At 38.3% G+C, this 20,073-nt stretch overlaps 1 protein-coding gene, 1 non-coding gene and 1 pseudogene across 2 annotated transcripts in view; 2 read left to right on the top strand and 1 right to left on the bottom strand.

Annotated features, from left to right (window-relative positions):
• The window catches only part of Ophn1 (oligophrenin 1), a 417,268-nt gene that overhangs the window by 300,102 nt on the left and 97,093 nt on the right, over positions 1–20,073 (bottom strand). The window lies entirely within an intron of this gene.
• On the top strand, positions 2,865–2,971 carry LOC115072262. The gene has a single exon (XR_003851320.1). It is a non-coding gene; the product is annotated as a U6 spliceosomal RNA (small nuclear RNA).
• On the top strand, positions 4,479–5,491 carry LOC103743167 (annotated as a pseudogene).

Genomic DNA, 20,073 nt, shown 5'->3' on the forward strand with positions numbered 1-20,073 from the left:
GGAGATCTTCTTTAAAGGGTAAAAACTCATTCTACTTTATGTCTTATAGGGTATATACTGAGTTCAATACTGTATAACTGTATTAATTTAACTGTGAACCTCAAAATTTACAGCTAATTTTGAAAGAGAAGCATCTTTGCTCTGGAAATTGTTATTGAATATGTTAATGCTGTAATGAAATGCTTCTAATCATGTGGTTATTAAATAATTTTTTAAAAAAGTCATTGACTGTGACTAGTAATAATAAGATATATAGAGATTAGAGAATCATGTGCAAACATCTGAGTGTTAGTTGCATTAAAAATGAGTTTTTCTGTATGAAACAGCATATTTTAAAATGAAATGGAGATATTTTTTAAAGGGTAAAATATCATTCAATTTTATGTCTTATAGGGTTTATACTGAGTTCAATATTGTATAACTCTATTAATTCAACTGTAAACCTAAAAATTTACAGCCAATTTTGAAAGAGATGTATCTTATCTCTGGAAATTGTTATGGAATGTGTCAATGCTGTTGTAATGAAATGTTTCTTCTAATTATGTTTATTAAATAAATAATTAAAAATTAAAAAAGAAAAAAAATTTAACAATAAGGAAACAAATAGTAAAAAGTACTAAAATGGTAAAAAGATCTGTGTTTATACCTATCTAGCAAAGATCAATAGACATAAAATAAGATAATTCATCTGTTGGTGAGGAAATTGAAGAATAGAACTCTCATTGCTGGTAAAAGCTATTGAGTCTTCAGAGCTTCATGGGCTCTTTAATAGGAACTTGGAAGACAATGCTGAGAGCAACGCAGACAATTCAGACCTGGCATGTGACAGTTCAGTGGGAGGCCAAGACTTTATCAAGGTTGTTTGTGTGGAATTTTGGATTAAGAATTGTGGACGTAATACTTTTGCTTTACTGGGATACTCAGTTCTGGTCAGCTGGCACTGAAGGATCAGATGTGATTAATAAGAGATCAACATCTTTGAGGTGAAATCTCCTAGACATTATTCCCTCAGGGTCAGCACACAGAAGCTGTGATCCAGAGAGGGTCAATGCTGCATCTCAAGCTGGGAGCCAAATTTGGCAATATGTCAGAATGCCCCATGTGGTAATAGCTATGAAGGTATGAAGGGATCATAGTGAACAGACTTGGCACTGAATGACAAGGTCATAAGAGAGGCTGTGAGGGGTCATTAGTGAAAGTGTAGCATTGAGCTGCTGTGGAGACCCCAGGATATTGCAGATGCCAGGACACATCCATCAAGGACAGTGGCAGGTGTGGAGTTAAGCTAGCCTAATCCTGTAAGACAAGTTATATTTACTGAAGATGGCAGAGCTGGAGAAGTGAAACTACCCAAGCCATTTGGAACCAGAAGATCATAAGTGAATTTCACATACTAGACACTGAGCTGTAAGATTTGATTTATATTGTTGGCTTTGGGCTTTACTTTGATCTGATTGTAACTGTGCCTCAGTTCTCATCTTTTGAAATAAAGTATTTAACTTTTTTTCTATTTTAGGAATCCACAGTTAAGAGACTTGGAAATTTTAAGGAAACCTCGAAATTTTAAAGTGCTGACATTTATAAGGACTGTGGGACTTTTAAAATTATTTACTTATTTTGAGACAGGGTCTCCCTGTAGCCCCAGGTAGCCTGGAACTTGCTATGTAGACCACCCACAATGGCCTTGAACTCACATAGATCCACTTGCCTCTGCCTCCTGAGTGCTGGGCATCCATTGTATGAAATTCTGAAATCAATAAAAAATATTTTAAAAATTGGGTCTGATTTTATGATATTCTTAGGGACAATCAAGAAAGGTTATGGCTTAAAGAGACATGTTTGTGTGTCAAAGTTCGCAAGGGGTATATTGTACTGGTTAATTTTGTCAACACAACACAAACCTAGACATGGGGAATCTCAATTGAGGAATCTCCTCCAATCAGACTGGCCTGTGTACATGTCTTTGGGGGCATTTTCTTGATTGTTAATCGATGTAGCAGGGTACAGCTCACTGTGGGTGGTGCCATCACTGGGCAGGTAGGCCTGGGCTACATAAGAAAGCTGAAAGCCAGGAATGGTGGTGCACACCATTACTCCCAGCACTTTGGAGGTGAGAGGAAGTGGATCTCTGTGGGATTGAGGTCAGCCTCATCTACATAGTGAGTTCCAGGCTCTCTGGGGCTACAAAGAGACCTTTTCTCAAAAAAATTTAAAGAAACAAGAAAAGAAAGGTAGCTGAATAAGTCAGGGGGAGCAAGGCAGTTAGCAGTGTTTTTCCATGGTCTCTGCTTCAGCTCCTGCCTCCAAGATTCCTCCCCTGAGTTCCTGCCTTGGATTCCTTTGAGGACAGATTGTGACCTGTAAGCTGAAATAAGTCATTTAATCCCCAAGTTGCTTTTGGTCAATGTTTTATCACAGCAATAGAGAAGCAAACTAGGACGTCAGGAACTCAGAACCATGTGGCCAGTGCTCTCTTTAACACTACATAGTCTAAATGTGCCAGACCATTTCAATTGTCAACTTGACACACCTGGTTAGAAGGAACCTCAGTTGAGGAATTTTCTCCATTGGATTGACCTGTGGTCATATCTGTGGGGCATTTTCTTGACTGTTGAGTGATATGGGTGAGCCCAGCCCACTGTAGGCAGTGCCACCTCAGGTAGGTGGTCTTGTATAAGAAAGCAGGCTGAGCACCAGCCAGTGGAGCAAGCCATTAAGCAGTGTTCCTCCACAGTCTGTGCTTCAGCTCCTGCCTCCAGGTTCCTGCCCTGAGTTCCTGCCTTGGCTTCCCTTGATAATGGACTTTGTTGTAAGTCAAATAAACCCTTTCCTCCCCAAGTAGGTTTTGGTCAGTGTTACTATCACAGTAAGAAAAGATAACTGGGACACTAAACTTGGGATTATATAGAGAAGATCAGCACAGTCCCGGCCCAAGGATGACATGCAATTTTGAAAAGCATTCCATATTTTTGCCAAGTCCATACATGTGTGAGTGAGTATGCCATAATGAAACCCATTGTTTCATACGCTAATTTTTAAATTCTTAAAACAGATTCTGAGGGAAAATGGCCTAAACTCTTAAAATAATGCTCCTTGTCCACACAAAAACCTGCACAACAACATTGATAGCAGCTTTATTCATAATTGGTAAGACTTGGAAGCAACATAATATCCTTCATTGGGTGAGTAGATAAATAACTGTGGTATCTATAGAGTATGAGTCTAAGAAATGAAATTTTGCAGTCATTGTTCTCTTCAAGTACAGAAATGACTGCCTTTCCTGAACCACAGTCTTGAGTAATACTGGTTTCTGACTATCAGTTACTGAAGTACCTTTGGAGGAGTAAAAGGGTTTATTTGAATCAGGTTTAAAGGTTTATTGAGAAAAGAAAAAAGAAGAAAGGAAGCTGGACCAACTATCCCTACGGAAAGGCACCCAGGATGTCACATGGAAACTGAAAGTAGGCCCTGGTAAGAGGAGGAATACATCCAATGACTTCAACTGGATGGCGGATGTAGTTGGCTGACATAGCTGGCAGACTGTTCACACCTACACAAGAAAGCCAGAGCTCCAGCTCTACCTACAGCCGCCTCTCTCAGATCATCCTTGTTCGAGACAAAGCCTACAAACTAATTTGCAGCGGTCTGAAAGTTGAGGAACACCCTGCCCCACCACCTCCTCTTCAGACAGAAAAACATGGACCCCACTGAGTCAGGTATGCCTAAATGTTCGGTTAAGAGAAAGGCATGGGTGGCTGGCTTTCAGAGTAAGGACTCTAAGAAACTGGGTCCTACCAAGAAGGGGAACCAAGACATGATGGCACAGAAAGTAGCCACCAAGGACCCTAATGAAGCTTTCCTGGGCCTCCCAGAGAAAATGGGGATGGAGAACAGTCCCCAGATAGAGTCAGTAGCACCACAGGCTTCTGACCCAGAGACAGCAACCATGGCAACGTACTTGGCTGTTGCCAGAAAAAGTCTGTCTTCATCTGATCTGGTGACCACAGCTGTGGCCTCACCCCTTAGCCCTTTCCAGAGAAAGCCAATCTCCGTCAGGCCACATGACCCTAGGCATGGCGACTTGCTTGGCCAACTCGAGAAGAGGTCAATCTCTGTCTATCCTGGTGACTTCAGCCAGTGGCAGGAGCTTGGTAGTTGCCAGAAAAAGTCAATCTGGCCCAGTAACCACAATCATAGCCCCATTCTTAGCAGTTTCCAGCAACGGTCAGTCTCCATCCAGACCTGTAACTGAAGCCAAAGCCACATCCTTAGCAGTTACCAAAAAGAGTCAATCATCTTCTGGCCCAGTGGCCATTACCACAACAAGTCAATCTTCTCTTCCAGTGACCACAGCAACAGCCACACCATCAGTTATTGCCAGAAAAGATCAATTTCCATCCAGGCCGGTGACCACAGCCAAGCTACCTGCTTGGTTGCCAGAAAAAAATAAATCTGGCTAAGTGACCAGAGCCATGACCATGGCCACTACCACAAAAAGTCAGTCTTTTCAACTAGTGACTTTGGCCACAACAACAGCTTCGGCTATTGCTGGAGACGCTCAATCTTCATTCACAGGTCCAGTACCAAAAACGGGAACTACTTCACAGAAATCTCTTACAGAACAGACAGCCAAGAAAAAGCAAATTACTGGCAGCCAAAGATAGCCTTCTGAAAAGCAGCAGCGTTTCAGTACAAGGCTGACAGAGAGTTCCTTCAGATTCAAAGAGACTGTTGTCAGGAAGCAAGATAGTTTCACCCACATCATCTTATCCACAAAATCATCAGAGAATAACTCACTAAATCTAGAGGTGATGAAAGAAATCCAGGATGCGATGAACAAGGTGGCTGTTGATGACAGCAAGCTGGTGCTGCTCAGCTCAGTTAACAGTGTCTTCTGCAGTGGCCTCAACTTTGCATACCTTATATAGCATCTTACAGAACACAGGAAAGGGAAAAGCACCAAAATGGCAGATTCTGTTAAGAATTTTGTGAATACTTTCACTCAGTTTAAGAAGCTTATTTTTGCAGCAGTAAATGGCCCAGCAGTTAGACTAGGAGCATCTATATTGCCTCTTTGTGATGTGGTTTGGGCTAATGAAAAGGCTTGGTTTCAAACACCCTACATCACCTTTGGACAAAGTCCAGATGGCTGTTCCTCCTTTACATTTCCCAAGATTATGGGAGGAGCCTCTGCAAATGAAATGTTGATCAGTGGGCAGAGACTGACAGCGAGAGAAGCATATGACAAGGGCCTGGTTTCCCAGGTGTTTTGGCCAGGCTCCTTCAGCCAGGAAGTCATGATTTGAATCAAGGAGCTCACCTCATGTAGCACAGTTGTCCTGCAGGAGTCCAAAACCCTACTTTGCCATAACATGAAGAAAGAGTCGGAGTGGCTAATGAGAGGGAATGCAAAATGCTGAAGAAAATTTGGGGCTCTGCAGAGGGGACAGACTCTATGTTAAAGTACTTGCAGAAAAAAAATCGACTTTGATTTACTGGGCAGCCAGCAAAGACACTGGAACTGGTTTCAGCAGGACACTAGAAGACCAGTGGCCCCTAGTTACCACTATCTAGCCTCAGAACGTGAAACAAACTTGCCTGAAGCTCCTGCTTAGAAGAAGGATTGGAACATTCAAGGGTTTTTAAAGTACATAGCTTTAAATAAGTGACTACAAAGTATCCAAATGTCTTTATACACACAACTATAAAAAGGTAATGGTGAGCACTAGATTTCTCTTAGGAGTGCTCATTTTTGTTTCTCTAACTAGCACTACACTAAGCATTTGTATTTTATTCATTTGGGTTGACAGAGACGTCCGAAACAATGTTTGTTTTCTTCTTTTTTTCCCCCTTCTAGAATCACATCCTTTTTCCACACAGAGATACATAAAGATCTGAGACATTTCCTTTGTCTCAGAAAAAAAAAGATGCAAATGGCAGCAATGGGAAATTCTTTAAAAATAAAAGTAAGACCTTTCAGGAAATAATATTTCCAAGGAAAAACCTCAACATATTCTTAGGATTTGTGTTGATAACTGTTTTTGCCTTTGTTATTCCACCCATCTTACATACAGTTAACATGAAAAAACCACTGTTTCTGGAAGAAAACTTAAGTTGTGGTATTAGTGCATAACTGAGTAGTTCAAGTGTGAAGAGCTAAGTTATAACATATTTCTAGTGTGCTTTATATATTTATGACCCTTTTAAAATGTTTCTTGTTGCTGTGTGAAGACTATTTATACACAGTTTTGGTTTGCTATATATAGATATGATTGGTATATTTCACCAAAGAAAAGCATTCTTACATTTAAAAGGCATAGTTTTAGGTTCACTTAGAATGTTTTATTCAATAAGGTAAATTTGTTTTTGTATACTCTTAATGAAAACTCATTTCAAAACAAAATATCCTAGTTTGTACTTGACATTTAATGTTTTTAGTATCTGCAATATATATCCACCATACACTGAATACAGGACTACATCTAAGAGTGCCCTTTTTGAATAGACAGAGACGGGTGCATTCCTGTCAAAAATTGGAACTGATTCCTGAATACCTAAACCTATTACTAGTTAGGCTTCTGAGTTTACAATCATATCGGATGTATAAATAACAAAAATTCAAGCCTCATTTCTGTACAATTCTGAAGTTTATACTTAGAACTGACCATCATGATGACCAGTCAGAAAGCCATACCATGTGCAAATCTGCTTTTAACTTGGATTGATTGGTACCACATTTTTATAACAGTGTAACCAACTTTTCCTCTCTGTAGTTCAAACTACATAAAAACTGTATAATCTATAAAGCTTTATAGAATAAATATTCAGCTGTTAAAAATGGTTAAATAAAACTAATATATCTTTTTTTCTGTGTTTGTTTGTTTTGAGGCCAGTCTCCTCTTGCCTAGGCTGGCCCCCAACTCATTAGGAACCAAATCTAGCCTCACCCAGCTGAAAACAGGTTCTTTTTGTTTCTTTTCTTTTAGATAGACTCTCAATAGGCTGGCCTTGAACTCACAGAGATCCATCTACCTCTGCCTCCCAAGTGCTGTGATTAAAAGGATGCGCTACCACACTGAGCTAGATGGTAATTTATGGACTTGAGATCCTTCCTGTAATCTTAATTATTAACTTCAAGTCGCATTGTTTATGCCTATTATATTTATTAATATTAAATCAATTTTAAAGATCTAATTTATTTTAAAGAACAGACATAAACTAACTGCATGTGAACATATTTTATGAAAACAAATTTATTTTATAAAACAAGAAACGGACCAAGAATCAACATGCACAAGACCCACACAAACTCAAGCCAGACAAAATCCTAGCAACTTAACTGATGAAATATTGGCAACTGATCACTGCTGGGAGACAGAGAGTTAGTTTTCTTTAATGGTGTGATGTTAGATAGATTAACCAGGCTCCAGTGGATGGACACATTTGGGGACACGAATTTGATTCTATAGGCTTAATATATATGACAGAGTACATAAAATCCAGTGGCAGGGGAGGGAGGGCTCTAAGAAGAGTTCAGACAGGGGAGAAAGTCTAAAAACAATTGAAGTATAGTGCATGAAATTTTCAAAAATTGAATGAAAAATAAAAATTTAAAAATAAACCCTTTGGCCTATTTTTTTAAAAGAATTGGAATTATTTTACATTTCTGAAAATGTCTATAATGTCTGGCTTAGTAGAAAACAGGCTGTCATATATGCTTATGCATTCAATCTGTTGCATTACGTTGTTTTGGTTGAAGATATATAAAATCCTTTCCTCATACAGACATGTAGTTGGGAAAGGAAAACAGCAAAGCTTCTTAGACAACTGTAGCAATCTTTCCTGCTACCACACTTCCTATTGTTATTGTTGGAGTTGAGCTGGGGAATATATAAGAAAAAGGATTTGTTGGGCTGACCTGGGCTTGTTTTCCAGCACCCACATAGTGCATAACAACTATCTGTAACTCCAGTTCCAAGAGATCCAAAGCCATTTTCTGGCCTCTGCAAGTTTGCCTGTAGCCCCAGCTGGCCTGGAACTCACTGTATAGACCAGGCTGGCCTTGAACCCACAGAGATCTGCCTGCCTCTGCCTCCCAAGTTCTGGGATTCAAGGCATGCACCACCATACCCGGCAAAAAAATAAATATTGTTTTTAAAGCAAAGAGGCTTGATTAGCTCACCATTTCTGAATGTGCAAGATGAGGAGGACTAATATCTGTTCAGGACTTTCTTTTTTTTAATATTTTATTTTATTATTATTTTATTTATTTATTTATTTATTTACTTATTTATTTTGGTCTTTTTGAGACAGTGCCTCCCGAGTGCTGGGATTAAAGGCATGCGCCACCACGCCTGGCTATATTTTATTATTTTTATGTGTATGTATGTATTGCCTACATGTATGTAAGTGCCCCGGGGTCATGCAATGCCTGCAGAGGACAGAGGAGGGCGTCGGATACCCTGGAACTTGAGTTACAGACAGTTGTTAGCTGTCATGTGGATGCTGGGATTTGAACCTGAGTCTTCTGGAAGAACAGCCAGAAGACTCAGTTCTTACCCACTGAGCCATCTCTCCAGCCCCCTGTTCAGGACTTTCTGACAACATCACAACATAGAGGGTGTTACCACGGTAGGAGTTCGTGCAGGAGCAGAAGACAGGATAGGCAGGACAAGACAGGATAGAGTTTCAGGGTGCCACTCTCATGGGAAATAAATAGGGTCCTATAAGAATTACATTAATGCCTACTGAAGAAAATGCCGCTCCATTTCCCCCCATCAAATGTTGTATAGAAATCCTCAGGAAATGATGGGGTCTCATCATCTCCTCCCTGTTCCATGATAGGATGTTAATGGGTCTAATTTTTGTGCACATAATCAAAATTGCTCTGACTTCTAGAGTGCAAGAGTCCTACCATGGAAGTCAACATTCCACACCTCTCTCCCATCTTCTAGCTCTTAGATTCTCCAACCCCTTCTTCCATAATGTTCCCTGAGCCTTAGAGGTATGACATAGATTTCCATTGATGGGTAAGAATTAAACAATCATTTCTTCTCAGTATTTTGGCCAGTTATGAGTGTCTGCACTCATTGCTTGCCACTACAAAAAGAAGCTTCCCTGAGCAAGCCTGACAACAGTGCTATTCTCTACCAATGAACATAGCTATTAAAAGGCAATAAGACAGGCACATCAGATTGCCTAAATGATGGGCACATTCAACAAAATAAAAGTAGTAGCATCCACACTAGGACCTATTCTATCCCCAGACACAGGCTTTTGACCAGATTTGCAGTACCAGACATGAATCTCTTCCTGTGGAGTGGACATCAAATCCAATCGGAAAGTAGCATATCACCCCTGTAACAGTCTTTCCACTATTGATGAAAAAATTAAAGACATGAATAAAATAAAAAGACATCAGTAGTCATGGATTAGAAGACTTAAGAACATTAACATAAAAGAGCCAGGTATGGTGGTACACACCTTTAATCCCAGCACACAGGAGGTAGAGGCAAGCAAATCTCTGTGAGATCAAGTCCAGCCTGGTCTCCATAGTGAGTTCCAGGCCAGCTGGGGCCACAGGGAGACTCTGTCTCAAAAAGACCAAAAAATAGCCAATAACATTTACAGATTCAGTGAAAACCATATGAAACTCCCAAAGGTTTTTGGGTTTTGTTGTTGTTGTTGTTGTTGTTTATTTTGGTCTTTTTGAGTCAGGGTCTCCCTGTATCCCCACCTGGCCTGAAAATCACTATGTAGACTAGGCTGGCCTTAAACTCACAGAGCTCCATCTGCCTCTGCCTCTGCTGGGACTAAAGGCGTGCACCACCATGCCCGGCTTTTGTTTTGTTTTTTTAAAAATAGAAACATCTACACTAAAATTCAAATGTAATCCCAAAGGACCCCAATTAAACAAAATAATCTCATAAAAATTATATATTTATTCATTAATTTATTTGTGTATTTGTTGGGGGACACGCACATGCTACACAGTGCAGATGGAGATCAGAAGACATTTTTTAGCAGTCTGCACTCTCCTTCCACCATATGTTTCTGGGAATTCAACTCAGATTGTCAGACTTGATGGCAAAGGTCTTAACCTGCTGAGCCATCTTTCCAGCCTCAAAATAATCTTGATAAATAACAAAGTTAGATATCTCTCTTAATGACTTCAGAATTTGCAACAAAGGAACAGAAATCAAACCAATGTGGTACTGACATTAAGCACACACATTTAGACTTGTTTACCAGAACTATAGGGCCCAAAAAGAAATCCTATGATTTATGGTAAACTGATTTTCAATAAGGGTGCCAAGACTTTATCACAGAAAGGTCTTACTAACTAAAGAGGCTGAGTAAACTGGATAGAAACATGCCAAAATAAAAGTTGGCTGCTTTCCTTGTAAAGTTCATACAAATTAACTGAGGACAGATCAAAGCTTTAACATAAGAGCTATGAAATCCTGAAAATACTGGGGAAATCTTCCTGACAGTGGAATTGACAATAATTTCTTATATACAGCACCAAAAACATGGCAACAAAGGGGGAAAATAGGCAAATTGGACTTGGTGAATTAAAAACACACGCACAAAATGGCACTTCCAAGACTGTGAAAAGACAACCCCTCAAATAGGGAAAAAATAATTGCCAATCATATCTCTGATAAAAAGATCAATATACATAATAATTAAGCAACACTTTTTAACCAAATAACAGATAAACTAAGTCAAAAGTGGGAAAAGGATTGAACAGCTATTTTGGAAGAAAATGGTATAAAAACGGATGGATAGCATATGAAAAATTCATTATCACTGCCCATTAGAAAATGCAAATCAAAACCCAGGATGTGGTAATGCTTTCCACACTACAGGGGAATGTATTGGAAATGATTGTATTTTAATGGAAAATAGCAAGTGTTTGTGAGGGTCTGAGAATCTAAAACATTTGTGTATTATTGGTAAAGATGTGTGAAAAAAAATGGGTAAATTCTCAAAATGTTATCAGATAATCCAACAACTCTAAGTTTAGAACCAAATAAATTTAAAAAGCAAAATTTAGACAATTATATACTAATTTTACTATAACATTTCTAACAGTCCTCCCCCAAATAAAACTGCACAAGCCACCGACCATTAAAAGGCAATAAACAAAAGGTAGTCTATACTCCTCCAAGGCTCAGGCAACCTCATAGAAGAGTGGTTGAAAAAAATGTAATGGTCAGCGGATGAGGAAGAGTGCTGTGAAATGTTGTCCTGTGGATATGACATAGCCTTTGCACTCATGAACGCCCAGTAGCTTTAGTTACCAGCACAGGACTTGCACATGATAAAGCCAGTCAAAATTCTAGCATGGACAGTAGAAGGGTTCAACAGGCTCACCCCTAGATGAAGAGCCATTGGCAGTTGATGGCTGCTGCGGGGAGTAATTTTTCTTAGGGGGCATGACCCATGCACATACAGGTAGCAGTAACTGGACTCAATGGGTTATTTTTTTAAGAAAGAAAAGAACATGAATTTGGGAGGGAGACATATTGGGGTTAGAGGGGGTAGTAGGGGTGGATACAATAAAAATTATGTACATGTATTAAATTCTCAAGGAAGAAATAAAAAATCATTATCCTTTTTTTTTTTTTGGTCTTTTTGAGACAGGGTCTCCCTGTAGCCCCAGCTGTTCTGGAACTCACTATGTAGACCAGGCTAGCCTTGAACTCACAGAGATCCGCCTGCCTCTGCCTCCTGAGTGCTGGGATTAAAGGCATGCACCACCACTCCTGGCTCCATTATGCTTTTTAAAAATGTACTATATACATGCAACAAAATATTTTTCTGTCTTACAAAGAAGTGAAAAATAAAAACAGAATTTTGAACAAAAGATACTGACACATTATATAATACTGACATTATATAATACTGACACATTATATAATATTCATGAACATTAAAAACACTGGGAGACTGGAGGGATAGCTCAGTAGTTAAGAGCACTCGCTGTTCTTACAGAGGACCTGGGATCAGTTCTTGGCACCCATATGGCAGCTAACAACTGCTCATAACTCCGGTTCCAGGGGATCCAACATGCTCTTCTAACCTCGGCAGTCACTGCATGCACACAGTGCACTTACATACATGCAGGCAAAACACTTGTACACATAAAATAAAAATAAGCACATTGCCAAGTGAAACAATTCAAATAAAAAATAACAAATATATGATTCAATTTATGTGATATCCTTAGAATATACGATTTTATAGAAAAAGAAATTAGAATCAAGATTACCAGACACTGAGGGAAAACAAAAGAGAACAACTGTAATAGGTAATGATTTTCAGTTTAGGATGAAAATATTGTGAAATAGTAGTAATGGTGGCACAGCGCCGTTAATGTACATGATGCCATTGAATTGTGCACTTAACAATGACTAAAATGGAAAATGTGGGGTCCAACAAGATAGCTCAGAGGGTAAAACATCTGCCTCCAAGCCTAAAGATCTCAGTTCGCCCAGGACCCACATGGTAGAAAGAAATAACTGAGTCCTACAAGCTATCCTCTGGCTTCCAAATGTAAGCCATCACACACCCTACCCCCAATAAATAAATAAAACTATAATAAAAATATTTTAATAAAAAATTTTAATGGAAAATAACAAAGGGAATAAGAGAAGAAAATATTCCAAAAGTTACTGTTAAATATAAGCTTAATGATAATAATTACTAATAGTAAATAATGAAAGACTAAATAATGAAATACAAGAAAGAAGCCCCTATTTTAACTTTTTGTATTTTTGAGATTGTTATACAAAAGTATTTTCTTGTCCTCTTATTTGCTTATTATTGTTTTACATACATACACATATATATATATATAAAATTATACATAAATATGTATGTAATGCACTGAATCCATTTCGTGGTACTAATGTGTACCTGTGATTAGGGCTGCCCACTTGGGATTAGATAACCTCTCAGGGAGCTAATCACTAGAAAAAAACTGATCCTCGCTCCCTCAGCAACCATTAATTGCCTATAGCTCTTGATCTTGAGGTGGGACCCATAAAATTTCCCCTTCCCATGTCAACTGGTTTTATCATTATGCAGATCTTGTTAGACTACCATACTGTAAAGATTTCATTTGTATAGCTTCTCCATCATGTCTAGAATGCATTAACTAACAGTAGGTGATTTGTCCCTCTGGTTCTTACACTCTTTCTACCCCATCTTGCATGATGGTCCCTGAGCCTTAGGTGTGGAGGTTGTATTGTAAACGTATTGCTTAGGACTGAGCACTTCCCAGTCACTTATTCTCTGCCTTTGACCAGTTTTGAAACTTTTAACAGTCTCCATCTGTTGCAAAAAGAAGCTTCTTTGATGAGTTGTGAAAGTTACAATGGTCTGTGCATATAAGGATACCTATTTAGAATATAGTAAGGAATTTCTGGGGCTGGAGAAATGGTTCATTAGTTAAGCGCACTGGCTGCTCTTGCAGAGGACCCAGGTTTGGTTCCCAGCACCCACATGGCGGCTAACAACTGTCTGTAACTCCAGTTTCAGGGGATCCAATGCCCTCTTCTGACCTCCACGGGCACTGCACAACATGGGCACACTTATATACATGCAGGCAATATATTCATACACAAAAAATAAAAATAATAAATAAAATATATTTTAAGAAATTTGTTGGTCTAGTAAAGTGACAGAAGCAGGTTCTACTCTAGGGTCTATGACCTCTCCAGCCATGTGTACTTGGCTATGTTTACATTACCATGTATGAGTTCCCTTCCATTGAGCTGGCCTTAAGTCCAATTAGACAGCCGTTGATTACTCCCAAGTTAAAAGTGCCACTATTGCACCAATAGAGATTATTTCCTGGGCCAGTCATTGTTGTCCTTCGTAGGCTTTACAGTTGCACAGGAACACTGATTTCTTTTCTCCCTTGGCAGCTTGCATAGTATTTTCTAATACTATGAGGACTAGACTTCGAGGAGGAGGTTTCCAGGTCAGTTCAAGCCCAAGTGTTCCAAGTCCTGTGTTCGAAGTATGTCATAATAGGGTTTTACCTTAAAGTTCTGGGAGATAATCAATGACTGTGGCAATAGCTTATATTATTATGGGATTCTGTTGGACTACCCTGACTAACAAATTGAAGGGATTTTCCCTTGCATGGCACTTGATTTTTGTTATAGAGCCTTCAGCTATACAAACACGCTCACATTTATATGTATATCTTTCAGTAGGCTTATTAAATAGTACATTTCCCTTTGGCTTATCACACCACTTAAGCATTATTTATCTCTCTATTTAATGATAAGTCCTTGGTTTTTTCAGGTGGCTTGTTTCCTTGTAAAATATTCAAGTTGATCCAATAAAAACAAATAAATGGAATTGGTAAACTCTAAATCTGTTTTTAAAAATACGATTCAATGCAATAGATACTATGAAATCAGAATAAAAGAAAATTATCACACAGCAGAAAAGACATAAAATTGAGAGAAATAAGTCTAATTATGCAATAAGCACAATAAATGTAAAGTTACATAATAAAAGAGACAGATGTGCACATTATTTATTTTAAAGTCTGGCTATATCTTGCCTACAGGAAACAGCTAAAACATAAGCAAACAACTGTTGGTATTAATGCAATGGCTAACTGATACACAGGGATAATACTAAACAAGAGAAAGCTGAAGTGTAAAGCAAATATCAGTCAAAATAAAGTAAATAAAACAAAAGTTTGAAAGCTACATAGCTATACCTACCACACAAGACAAAGACATAAAGAAATAAATTAGGAAAAATGTCAAACTACCCGTATTTTCAGATAACATTCTTCTATACCTATAAGTTCCCTTAGAACCTACTAGAAAAGTCTTAGATCTAATAACCACAGTAAAATTGCAGGATACAAAATCAATATTAAAAAAGCCTTTCTATATATGAACAGAGAACTCTCAGAAAAGAACTTAGCAAAAATATCTCATTAAAAATAGCTCCAAAACAACATTGTACCTAGAAATGAACCTAACTGAAGAGAAAGACCTCTGCAATGAAAACATCAAAACACTGAAAAAAGAAATGAAAAAAGACACTAGATGCTAGAAAAACCTTCCATATTCCTGGATTAGTAGAATTATTTTCTTGAAAATGACTAGATGAACAAAATTAATTTACATATCCAATGCTATCTCCATTAAAGTTCCAGTGTCATACCTCACTGATGAAGAAAGAACAATTTAAGAATTCATATGAAAATTAGAAAAACACCACGAACAGTCCAAGCAATCCTATGGAAAAAGAACACAGCTGCAGCTGCAGTTATCCTAATATCTGACCTCAAATTATATTACAGAGCTATAGTGACAAAGACAGCCTGGTACTGGCAAGACAGACCAATGGACCAGAATAGAGGACCCAGAAATAAATCAACAAAGCTATGGACACCTAATTTTTTACAAAATGGACAAAAACAGGCAGTAGAAAAAAGATAGCCTATTCAACAAATGGCACTAGTAAAACTCATTCTAACCCTGCAGAAGAATGAAATTAGATCTGTATCTTCCACCGTGCACAAAAATCAACTCTAAGTGGATCAAAAACCTTAATTTAAAAGCAGAAACATTGAAACTTCTAGAGGAAAACACAGGAAATATTCTTTAAGACATTGGTGTAGGCAAGAATTTTCTGAACAGAACTCCAAGTGCAAAGGAACTACCCTTCAAGAATTAACAGACAGGACTACATGAAATTAGAATATTTCTGCACAGCCAAAGAAACTATCAGTAGTGTGAGCAGACAGCCCACAGAATGGGAGAAAATTTTTAACAGCTATACTTCAGACCGAGGGCCAATATCCAGAATTTACAAAGAACTACAGAAATTAGCCACGAAAGAAACAAAATTGCCAGGCAACAAATGCGCTCCTGAAATAAACAGTTCTCAAAACAAGAAACATAAATGGCTGATAACTATTTTTTAAAATGTTCAACATCCCTAGTCATCAGGAAAATGGCAAATTAAAATCACTTGGAGATGCCACTTCACCCCACCTTTTGATAGCAGAGTGTGCTGGTACATGCCTTTAGTCCCAGCATTCTGGAAGCAGCGGCAGTAGGATCTTTGTGAGTTCAAGTCAGCCCGGTCTATATACCAAGTTCCAGGCCAAACTGGGGTACATAGTGAGACCTAGTCTGTCTGAAAAAAAAAAAAAGAACGCAAACTTCTGAATGGATTATAAGACAATACAAAATACAAACAGCTGAATAAAACAAGGAAGTCAACATAGCATACGAAAATAGAATTCAACAGAAAGAAATACTGAAGAAAAAAAAGAAAATGAAACACTGGAGATGAAAAAATCAGTAATTTAGGGCTAGAGCTATGGCTCAGCAGTTTAGAGTATGTACTAACTTGCACAGGACCCGAGTTAGGTTTCACAAACACCATAATGGGTGGGTCACAAGTGCCCATAACTCCACCTCCAGGAGATATAATGCCCTTTTCTGACCTCCAGGGGAGACACCTACACTCACATCTCACAAGCATATACCCACACACAGGCACACACACACACACACACAAACACACATACACCCACACACACACACACACAGACACACACACATATGTAATTAAAAAGGAAAATAAACATTTTTTAATTCAATAATTCAAGTAAAAGCACAATGAAAAACCACACCAATACAATGAATGATAGGAGGACAGACTGTAAGGGCTTAGGCTGGTGAGATAACTCAGTGAGTCAAAAGCATTTGTTGTCAAGTCTGACACTGTGTGTTTGTTTCCATTCATCCATGTGATGGAAGGAGAGAACCAACTCCAACAAATTTTCCTTGTACCTCTACAGATGTGCTGTGGCATGTACACACACACATACAGATACACACATACACACACACACAGAGATACATACATGCACCAAAAATAATAATAAACAGAAAAATTAAAAATAATATAAGGGCTTGAAAACAATGTAGAAGAATTGGAACATTCAGTCATGGACAAAGATAAATTACTAAAAATGTATGAACAAAAACTGCAAGTTCTTTGGGACACTATGAAAAGAAAAAATCTACAAACTCCGAGAATTCAAGAAAGAATTTCGTATCAATTGTATAAAAACATTTTTTCAATAAATCATTGAAAAAAAATTTCCAAAATCGTTGAAAAAAAAGTTCCAAAATCAGAGGAAATTGATAATCAAGCAGGTACAAGAGGCCTATAGAACACCAAATAGACAAGACCAGAAAATAATCTCCCCCACATATTACATTTTAAACAATAAATATGCAGAACAAAGAAAGTATGTTGAAACTACAAGAAATAACATCGTCACATAAAATGGCAAGCCCATCAAAAAAATTACTCCTCAAAAAAAGCTTAAAAATGTCAAAAGGCTTAGAATGCTGTATTTCAAAATCTGAAAGACTACACAACTACAGTTCTGCTGGAAAGCTTCAGTGTCAACTTGACACACCTGGGTTAAAGGAGCCTCAATTGGGGAATTGCCTTCATTGGACTGGCCTGTGGCCAGCCATGTCCATGGGGCATCTTCTTGATTGTTGTGAGATGTGGGAGGGCCCAGTGCGTTGTGGGTGGTGCCACCCCTGGGCAGGTGGGCCTGTGTCGCATAAGAAAGCAGGCTGAACAGGAGCCAGGGGAGCAAGCCAGTAAGCAGGATTCCTCCATGGCCTGTGCTCCAGCTCCTGCCTCCAGGTTCTTGCCCTGAGTTCCTACCTTGGGCTCCTGGATGAACTGTGATCCAGGATATGTAAGCTAAATAAACCCTTTCCTCCCCAAGTTGGTAGTGGTCAGAGTATTTTGTCACAGCAATGAAGAACTAGGACACCAACACAAAGTACTATGCCCAGTAAAACTGTCATAAGTGAAGGAAAAAAAAATTTTCATAATAAAAATGCAGTCTAAAGGAATTTGTGACCACTAAGCCAGTTCTATAGTAGATACTGGAAAGAATTCTTAGGAATGAAACAAAAGACAAACACAACCAAGACACTGTAGGAAATAATACTAACACTATGAAATCCACAAAAAGTGAGTAATTAATACATACTTAAAAAAATATTTATTTAATAACCACATACTTAGAAAAAGCATTTCTTTACAATAGCATTGACATATTCAATAACAATTTCCAGAGCTAAGATGCATCTCTTTCAAAACTGGCTGTAAATTTTTAGGTTTACAGTTGAATTATTACAGTTATACAATATTGTACTCAGTATAAACCCTATAAGACATAAAATTTAATGAAGTTTTAACCTTTAAAAAAGATCTCCATTTCATTATTAAAATACACAGTTTCATACAGAAAAATTCATTTATACTGCAATTGACATTAAGATGTTTGCACATGTATTTCTAATCTCTATCTGATTATTATGAGGCATAGTCAGTTTCTGAGCTCCTTGGCATGTGAGCCTGGATATAAAGTTGTGAGGTAGATATCAGTGGTAATGTTTTCCACATCTACTAATAACTAAGGAGCAAAATTTTATTCTGTGAAGAGTTATTTTTATTTTTTTAATTTTTAATAACTACATGATTAGAAGAAGCAGCTTTAACATATTCAGTAACACACTCCACAGCAAAAATGCATCTGTTTTACAAGTGGCTGCAAGTTTCTAAATTCACAGTTGAATTAATACAGTTATACAATATTGAACTCAGTATAAGACCTGTAAGACATAAAATTGAATGAGTTTTAAACCATTAGAAAAGATCTCCATTTCATTTTAGAATATATTGTTCCTTACAGAAAAACTCAACTAACACATGTTTGCACATGTGTCTTTAATCTCTATGTATCTGATTATAACTAGTCACAGTCGATTATACTCGGCTACTTAGTACCTGAGTATGGATGTAAAATCATCGTATGTCTATTCGGGTAGATTTCAATGGTAATGTTTATCACCTCTACTAATAAATATGAGGTAAATTTCCATGCTTCTTCCTCAAATATAATACATTTTAAAAAAATTGTTGATTTGTATGTGTGTGTGTGTGTGTGTGTGTGTGTGTGTGTACCACACAGAACATCCCAAACCATCTTATTCAACTATACACCCACTTCCCAGATGGCACCCTCCCATAGCCTCCCTACCCCCACCAGAGCCCTTATACTCTGTATGAGGTAAATTTCCATGCTTCTTCCTCAAATATAATACATTTTAAAAAAATTGTTGATTTGTATGTGTGTGTGTGTGTGTGTGTGTGTGTGTGTGTACCACACAGAACATCCCAAACCATCTTATTCAACTATACACCCACTTCCCAGATGGCACCCTCCCATAGCCTCCCTACCCCCACCAGAGCCCTTATACTCTGATATCCCAGCGACTGTCTCCTGTGTTGTTGGCACCCCCAGCCATTCTCCACTACTTGCCCTTCTGGTGAATCTAGTCAGCCTATCTAGAGGTCTTTGTTTTAGGAGGGTCAGCTGTTCCTCTTCTAGAAGCAATCAGTTGTCAATTTTCCTTTAGATAAGACTGGGGTCTGCTGTTCATTTTCCCAGTTCTATGCTGGGTTACTGTCTGGGAGTCCCTTTGGCCACCCTAACCAACAACTCAAAAGAAGGTATATCTCCTATCTGGCATTGTTGCTTGTTATGTAGCCTTTAGCTATGAATATGGACTCTTAAGAAGTTATATTGGCCCCTTTAATCTTTGGTTATACTTTCCTTTTGGGTGTTTAAGGCCATAGAGTTGGCCCAGGTAAACCAATTTACTTTTACTCATAAGGTACTTTGAGGATATGTTCCTCAGGGGTAATATGGGCTTGGGAGGATCCCCTGGCTCCTTTCTTTTACCAGTTCTGCCTATGGGAAGATAAGTCAAAGGTTCTGCTTGGAAGCATGGAGGAAATGATTCCTCTGTGTTGACCTTCCACTTTGTAGACTGAACACTGGTTCAAGTCCATCTGGTGGGGTCTCCTCGGCCTCCCTGATCAAGAGGACACGTGACCCACCACCACCAGTTTCATACAGAAACGGGTACTAGTCAACCTAGGAGGGCAAGGAGCAAAAACTATCCTTTATGTCCCTCT

This window comes from Nannospalax galili, unplaced genomic scaffold, assembly GCF_000622305.1.
Source record: "Nannospalax galili isolate Female #2095 unplaced genomic scaffold, S.galili_v1.0 scaffold280, whole genome shotgun sequence".
In the NCBI taxonomy this organism is placed as follows: Eukaryota; Metazoa; Chordata; class Mammalia; order Rodentia; family Spalacidae; genus Nannospalax; species Nannospalax galili.